Genomic DNA, 9381 nt, shown 5'->3' on the forward strand with positions numbered 1-9381 from the left:
GATAAGCTCGAACCCAAATCGAAGAAGTGCGTCATGATAGGATACCCTAGGGAAACAATTGGGTACACCTTCTACCACAGATCCTCAGGCAAGATCTTTGTTGCCAAGAATAGAACATTTCTAAAGGAGTTTCTCTCGAAAAAAAGTGAGTGGGAGGAAAGTAGAACTTGATGAGGTAATTGTACCTTCTCTCGAATTGGAAAGTAGCACATCAGAGAAATCTGTTCCCGTGATGCCTACACCAACTAGAGAGGAAGCTAATGATGATGATCATGAAACTTCAGATCAAGTTACTGCAGGACCTCGTAGGTCGAACAGAGCATGTTCCGCACCAGAGTGGTGCGGTAATCCTGACCTGGAAGTCATGTTATTAGACCATGGCGAACCTACGAATTATGAAGAAGCTATGATGAGCCCATATTCCGACATATGGCTTGAGGCCATGAAATCTGAGATAGGATCCATGTATGAGAACAAAGTGTGGACTTTGGTGGACTTGCCCGATGATCGGCAAGCCATTGAGAATAAATGGATCTTGAAGAGGAAGACGGACACTGATGGTAGCGTTATTATCTACAAAGTTTGACTTGTCGCAAAAGGTTTTCGACAAGTTCAAGGTGTTGACTACGATGAGATTTTCTCACTCATAGCGATGCTTAAGTTTGTCCGAATCATGTTAGCAATTGCCGCATTTTATGAAATCTGGCAAATGGACGTCAAAACTGCATTCCTTAATGGATTTCTCAAAGAAGAGTTGTATATGACGCAACCAGAAGGTTTTGTCGATCCTATAGATCCTAACAAAGTGTGTGAGCTCCAGCAATCCATCTATGGACTGGTGCAAGCATCTCGGAGTAGGAATATACGCTTTGATGAGGTGATCAAAGCATATGGTTTTATACAGACTTATGGTGAAGCCTGTATTACAAGAAAGTGAGTGGGAGCTCTGTAGCATCTCTGATATTATATGTGGATGCCATATTGTTAATTGGAAATGATATAGAATTTCTGGATAGCATAAAAGGATACATGAATAAGAATTTTTCAACGAAAGACCTCGGTGAAGCTACTTATATATTGGGCATCAAGATCTATAGGAATAGATAGAGACGCTTAATAGGACTTTCACAAAGCACATACCTTGACAAGATTTTGAAGAAGTTCACAATGGATTAGTCAAAGAAAGGGTTCATGCTGGTGTTACACAGTGTGAAGTTGAGTAAAGACTCAAAAGCCGACCACGACAGAAGTTAAAGAGAGAATGAAAGTCATTCCCTATGCCTCGGCCATAGGTTCTATAAAGTGTGCCATGTTGTGTACCAAACATGTTGTGTACCTTGCCATGAGTTTGGCAAGGGGTTACAATATTGATCTAGGAGTAGATCACTAGACAGGGGCCAAATTATCCTTAGAGGACTAAGGAAATGTTTCCCGGATATGGAGGTGATAAAGGGTTTGTCGTAAAGAGTTGCATCGATGCAAGCTTTTACATCGATTCAGATTTCTCTGAGTCTCAATCTGGATACGTATTGAAAGTGGGAGCAATTACCTAGAGTAGCTCCATGTAGAGCATTGTAGACATAGAAATTTGTAAAATACATACGGATCTGAATGTGGCAGACCCATTGACTAAACTTCTCTCACAAGCAAAACATGATCACACCTTAGTACTCTTTGGGTGTTAATCACATAGCGTTGTGAACTAGATTATTGACTCTAGTAAACCCTTTGGGTGTTGGTCACATGGCGATGTGAACTATGGGTGTTAATCACATAAAATGTGAACTATTGGTGTTAAATCACATGGCGGTGTGAACTAGATTATTGACTCTAGTGCAAGTGGGAGACTGAAGGAAATATGCCCTAGAGGCAATAATAAAGTTGTTATTTTATCTTTCCTTATATCACGATAAATGTTTATTATTCATGCTAGAATTGTATTAACCGGAAACTTGATACATGTGTGGATACATAGACAAAACACTGTGTCCCTAGTTAGCCTCTACTAGATTAGCTCGTTTATCAAAGATGGTTAAGTTTCCTAACCATAGACATGTGTTGTCATTTAATGAATGAGATCACAAATGATGTGATGGACATAACCCATCCGTTAGCTTAGCATATTGATCGTTCAGTTTTATTGCTATTGCTTTCTTCATGCAAAATACATGTTCATCTGACTATGAGATTATGCAACTCCCGGATACCAGAGGAATGCCTTTTGTGCTATCAAACATCACAACGTAACTGTGTGATTATAAATATGCTCTACAGGTATCTCCAAAGGTGTCTGTTGGGTTGGCATAGATCGAGATTAGGATTTGTCACTCCGAGTATCGGAGAGGTATCTCTGGGCCCTCTCGGTAATGCACATCATAAGAAGCCTTGCAAGCAAAGTGACTAATGAGTTAGTTGCGGGATGATGCATTACGGAATGATTAAAGAGACTTTCCGGTAACGAGATTGAACTTGGTATGAAGATACCGACGATCGAATCTCGGGCAAGTAACATACCGATGACAAAGGGAGCAACGTATGTTGTCATTACGGTTCGACCGATAAAAATCTTCATAGAATATGTAGGAGCCAATATGAGCAGCCAGGTTTTGCTATTGGTTATTGACCGGAGAGGTATCCCGGTCATGTATACATAGTTCTCGAACCCGTAGGATCCGCACGCTTAATGTTCGATGACGATTTTGTATTATATGAGTTATGTGATTTGGTGACCGAATGTTGTTTGGAGTCCCGGATGAAATCACGGACATGATGAGGAGTCTAGAAATGGTTAAGAGGTAAATATTGGTATATATGATGATAGTATGCGGACACCGGAAATGTTCCAGATTGTATCGGATAATTATCAGAGTACCGTGGGGGTTACTGGAACCCCCGGGGGAAAGATATGGGCCATATGGGCCATGAGAGGGGAGCACACCAGCCCACAAGGGGTGGCGCGCCCCCGTATAGAAGCTGGCCGAATTGGAAAAGGAAAAGGGGGGATTCGGCCACCTTCCTTTCTCTCTTCTCCCTTCCCTTTTCCCCCTCCGGTAAAAAGGAAAGGGGGGAGACCGAATTGGGAGGACCCCAAGTAGGATTCCTCCTACTTGGGGCGCCCCCTTGGCTGCCTCTCCTCCCCTCCAACCTATATATATGTGTGGGGGCCCATCGCTAGAACTCACACCAGCAATTGTTAGCCGTGTGCCGCGCCCCCTCCAAAGTTTACGCCTCCAGTCATATTCTCGTAGTGCTTAGGCGAAACCCTGCGCGGATCACTTCACCATCACCGTCACCACACCATTCTGCTGACAGAACTCATGTACTTCCTTGATGCTCTACTAGATCAAGAGTTTGAGGGACGTCATCGAGATGAACGTGTGCAGAACTCGGAGGTGTCGTACGTTCGGTACTTGATCGATCAGAACGAGAAGAAGTTCAACTACATCAACCGCATTGTCAAACACTTCCGCTTTCGGTCTATGAGGGTACGTAGACACACTATGCCCCTCTCGTTGCTATGCATCTCCTAGATAGATCTTGCATGATCGTAGGAATTTTTTTAAAATTGCATGCTACGTTCCCAACATACATGTCATCACAATAATCATCATAAATAGGAGGCATGCTATCATCATAGTAAATTTGCTCATCAAAACTTGGGGGACAAAAAATATCAACTTCATCAAACGTAGCATCCCAAGCTTATGGCTTTGCATATCATTAGCATCATGGATATTCAAAGAATTCGTATAACAACATTGCAATCATTCTCATCATTCAAAGATTTTATGCCAAACATTTTATTGCATTCTTCTTCTAACACTTTGCACAATTATCGGAATCCTTATTTTGACGAAATTCATTATATAGATGAAGCATATGTAGCATCATCAAGTGTTCTCAAATCCTTAAAGACTTAGTCCGATAAGATAACTTCAAAGGGAAAACTCAATCCATTACAAGAGGTAGAGGGGGAGAAACATCATAAGATCCAACTATAATAGCAAAGCTCGCGGTACATCAAGATCGTCCCAAATCAAGAACACGAGAGAGAGAGAGAGAGAGAGAGAGAGAGATCAAACACATAGCTACTGGTACATACCCTCAGCCCCGAGGGTGAACTACTCCCTCCTCGTCATGGAGATCACCGGGATGATGAAGATGGCCACTGGTCATGATTTCCCCCTCCGGTAGGGTGCCAAAACGGGGTCTAGATTGGTTTTTGGTGGCTATAGAGGCTTGCGAAGGCGGATCTCCCGATCTAGGTTCTGTTCTAGAGGTTTGAGGATATATAAGAGGTGTTGGCGTCGGGAACAAGTCAGGGGGACCCATGAGGTAGCCACAAGGTAGGGGGCGCGCCCTAGGGGGGTGCCCTCCACCCTTGTGGTGGCCTCGGGACTCTTCTCCGGTATCTTTTAGTTCCAGTATTTTTTATATTTTCCAAAAATAATCTCCATAAATTTTCAGGTCAATTGGACTCTGTTTGATATTCCTTTTCTGCCAAACTCAAAAATAAGGAAAAAACGGAAGCTGGCACTGGGCTCTAGGTTAATAGGTTATTCCCAAAAATCATATAAAATAGCATATAAATGCATATAAAACATCCAAGATAGAGAATATAATAGCATGGAACAATTAGATACGTTGGAGACATATCAGGGGACCTGTGCGGTTGCGTGGGAACAGGCTCACTATCGTTTGGCGAAAAGAATGCCCCCTCGCGCTGCTCAAGCTTGCGCTCGAAGCCGTCTGCGGTAGCGGGGTGACAAGACGTGCGAGAGGAGGACGAAAGGCCACGTACACATATGGTTAATAAAAAACATTTGCGATTTAGTTACCTACGATAGCCCTGTCCTGGTTTATAAGTAGGATTTACCTAATAAAATACGAATGCATGTCGCCAAATATTATATAGTTGGATTCGTATTTGAACATAGTTTCCAATTATATAATTTTTATAACATGCATTAACATTTTGTTTGTTAAATTTAAGGGCAAAGTATGGCATAGAATATAAAGGGGACTATAGACCAAGACGGAGGTAGTAGCACACGACCGCTCTCTATGCAGTGATGCAACTGTCGGTCGGCTTGTAGGCGACCATTTCCTACGTGTTCAACTGCTCTATGCATGTGGTTGCTTTCGGTTTAGGCAACCGCGGCGGGCTTTGCTCGTGTCCCACCACGCGCGCTCTGCTCTCACGTCCCTCCAGGTGCTCTGCCCTCGTCCCTCCACGCGCACTGCCAGTGTTTGGCGCCGGCCCACGATCACACACGTTCGTGTGCATGCGGTTGCGCCGAGCGCGGCGTGATGATGTAGTTACCCGCTGCAAAAACTGCCATGCGGACGCGCCGAGAATCCAGTCCGCCTGGCCCCCATTTATTCCGGCAGCCATTTAGCTTTCATCTCTCGCGTCACACGACACAATAAGCACAACCACGATGACACATACAGAGAGGACATCCAGCGGTTCCAATCCCGCTCCACGTGGCTCCAATCGTGCTCCCAGCGGCCGACGACGACAATGGCGGGCAGTTCACCATGCATCATCTAGTGGACACCCACGCGAGTAAGGGGAAGGCCCTCTCGGTGGTGTACACGAACAATCCGGTCTCCGTGGAGAGCTCCATCCAAACTATGGAGCAGTTCCTTGCCGAGGACAAGTACCAAGTGGTCGCCTTTGACCTCGAGTACACCATCAGTCGTGCCGGGCACGATCAGAAGGTTGTTGTCGCCCAGTTGTGCGTGCGACATGACGTCCTTGTCTACCACTACACACCTGGCTACAAGGCCTTGCAAGCGTTTCTCCAGGTTTATTAAGAGCTCCGACTACAGTTTCGCTACTGTGGACACCACCAACAATCTAAAAGCGCTCAAGGTTTCGGGCTTGAAATGCCCGAATCTTGTCAACATCCAGGACAACTACAAGGTCTAGGGCAGCGACAACAACAAATTGAACTCCCTGGTTGACCTCGCCTGGGCCATCATCGACCCCTACTACATGAAGATGAAGGATGAGAGCAAGAAAGACAAGAACGCCTGGCATAGTGTCTGGCATGAGAGACTGGATGAACAACACGTGAAGTACGCGGCCAAGGATGCGTACATAAGCTATGAGATGTACAAGCGGATCGTTGACATGAGGAAGTGTCTTCTTCCTGCCCCAGACGAGGGATCGAGCCACAGAGCAGTGGCGGGAGCGTCACAGGAAGTAGATGAGTAGACGATCATTTCTCCTACTTTAGAATGCATGCAATTATTTATTGAGGTGTGTGCGAATGATCTAGATAGTCACTTATGTAATTGGACGTTTATTTCATATATATATATATATATATATATATATATATATATATATATATATATATATATATATATATATATATATATGGAGAGAGAGAGAAGCACTATTCTAATTTCAGGATTAGAATAACTATTTGGATCACGGTGCGCCATATAAGGGGCCGAAGAGATGTTCCCGAACCAGCCGAACCCGTGCGCCCACGATCCATTCCCAGACCTGCATCCCCTCGTTCCCGTTCCTAACCCGCTCAATCGGCGGCTACCCACCACCGTCCCCACCCTCCCGAATCGCTCCACCACCGCGGCCGCCCTCCCGAAGCGCGCCACCACCGCCGCCCCGCCCCATGGCGCGCAGCTCCCGGCCTCCCAGCGAGCCGCCGCCCCGCCCCCTGTGGCGCCCAGCCGCTCCGCCCATCATCGCCTGATCTCCTCCACCCACCGGACCTGACAAGGAGCGCCACCCTTGGCCACGGATAGGGGTTGCGGCCTTCTCATGGCGCCACCGTGACCTTCCCAGAGGGCCACCGCGACCTTCCCCAGCTCCACCCTCCGCTGCAGTGGCCGTCGACAGCCTTCTATCCACGCTGGAGCTGCCACCCGCCTGGATCCGGCCCCGCACAGCCCCCTCACCTGGATTTGGCCCCAGCGCCACCCCATTCCTGGGTTCGGCTGTCGTGCCACCGCCACACCTGGGTCCGGCCGCCGTAGTGCACTTGCCCCACTCCTAGGTCCGGCAGCCGTGGCGCCCCCGCGCCTGAGTCCAACCATCAGCACCACCACACCCTGGCACACGAGCGCTGGCATCCACCGCTAGTCCCCAAGCACACCGCCTAAAGGCCCACGCCCCATCCCCCGACACCATCCTGCCTCGCTGGCGCACCATGGACGTCTTCCTCTTCTGCCTAGAACTTCTTCTCCAACCTCTTGCCTTGTCGGCGTTCCTCTTGCTAGCCAGTCCATCTTGCACGTGCAGGTGAACCAAGAAGGTGCAGGTGGCCTCGCTGGCGCACCATGGATATCCCCACTGCTGGCAAACGGCAAAAAAAGGATTGGTCGATCCAGTCGAGCAAGCTGTGGAAGAACAGCTCGACTTGTGTATGCTTTTTTATCTAATTTGGCTGATTGTACTGCTGCTGCTATTGTTGGTTTTGCTCACATGCACTATATTTGTTTGATGTAATGCCTGAGAACTAGCCTGGGAATAGATGCAGTATGTTGCTGGAGTTTGTGCAACTTTTAGTCAAATAGAAAAATTTGATGAAATGCACGCAGTTGTTGTTCGGCAGTGAAATTCATAGTCTTTGCATTACCAAGTTAACGTTTTTGAAGTTTAATACTGTCAAAAAGAATGAAAGTAAATATACTATACTTTGAAAAAGAAAATGGAACACCGGAATCATATGGTGCTGTTCATATATAACCAACAGAGGAGTTCAAAGAATCTTAACTTGTTGCATTTCATTAAAAAACAGCGGAAAAGCATGAACTAGCTAGGTGTGCTAGTTCAAATATGTATCATATCATCAACTTGAAACAGTATGTCATTCGCAAAACATTTGTGGAGAAAAGGAAAAGTGTGATATTACATTGCATTAAAAAGTAGAGATTTACAAAAACTCACGAGGATGTTGATATTTTAAAAATCCAAAAGTTCAAAAATTGAATAAGAAGTTCAAATAAAAAAAGAGGAACATTTCAAAAGAATTTCTAAAAAATGGTTTTCCCATTTAAAAAAAATAGAAATTCAAATTAAATATTCGTGAGGTCCAATGTTTATAAAAAAGGGTTTTTTCCGTTACTAAAATAATAAAACCAAGAAGTTTAAATTTAAAAAATGATGATGTTCGATGTCTGTAAAAAGGATTTTGAGCAAAGAATGATTTCCCCCATTCAAAATTAAAATAATGGTGTAGTCCAAAATTTAAAAAAATCCGAAATTTTAGTTTTCAAAATTAATATAAACCTAAAAGTTCAGTTTAGAATAACAAATCATTTGATTTTCACCGTATAAAAAAACCAAGAAGTTCGGTTCAAGAAACCTAAGAAGTTCGAATTTTAAAACACAGATTTTCCTTGCTGCTAAACAAATAAAAATCGAGAAGTTAAAATAAAATAATGAAGAAGTATACGGGAAAATCAAATTATTTCCATTTCTAGGAAAAGTAAAAGTAGGAAATTTGAATTTTAAAATTAAATTAAAGAAAAGGAGCAGTTCATTTATTATATTAGAAGTTCAAATTTAAATTAGAAGTTCAAATTTAAAAAACATAGAAGCTCAATATTTATTACAAAACCAATAAGGTCAAACTAAAAAACTAGAGCAGTTCAAAAAGTTCACCAAAAAGGGGGTTTAACCGCTACTAAATAAAAAAATCTAGACGTTAAAATTTGAATAATGAGTCCATTCAATAATTATTTAAAAACTAGGCTTTTTTTGTTACTAAACAAAATAAACTAAGAAGCCCAGATTGCAAAAATGGAGGAGTTTGATATTTCTAAAAAAACGAGATTCTCCTTGTTACCGAAGAAATAAAATAAAGAAGTTCAAAGTAAAAAGTCGGAAGTAGAACGGTGTATACGGAGAGGCCTAAAATTCTATTTATTTCTAGGAAAAATAGAAGTATGAAGTTCAATTTTTTAAAGAATAAAACCAATAAGTTCTATTCAAAATAATGAAGAAGTTTGATGTTTCTAAAAAAACTCCAATTTTCGCATTTCTAAAAAACACAAAGAAGTCCAAATAGAAAAGGTAGAGCGGTTCGAGGTTTATAAAAAACTCAGATTTTTTTCGTTACTAAAGAGAAACAGAGAGAGGTTCAAATTCATAATTGCCAGAAGTTCATGTACTGCATAGTGTGTGTTTTCATATGAGAAAATAGAATAAAAAGTTAAAGTATAAAAATTTAGTTGCAAGAAGTTTAGGTGCTCGGCACAGGTGAAAGTGCTAAGTGGCACTTATGCTTTATTTTGGTGTGATGACAATGTGGTTAGTTGAACTAATATCGGTTGCTAAAGTTTATCTCAGGTTATTGGTTCTAAGTGTCCACGATGGAGATGTGCGACCCCCCCCCCCCATTT

The sequence above is a fragment of the Triticum dicoccoides genome, chromosome 3B (genome assembly GCF_002162155.2).
Source record: "Triticum dicoccoides isolate Atlit2015 ecotype Zavitan chromosome 3B, WEW_v2.0, whole genome shotgun sequence".
Taxonomy (NCBI): domain Eukaryota; kingdom Viridiplantae; phylum Streptophyta; class Magnoliopsida; order Poales; family Poaceae; genus Triticum; species Triticum dicoccoides.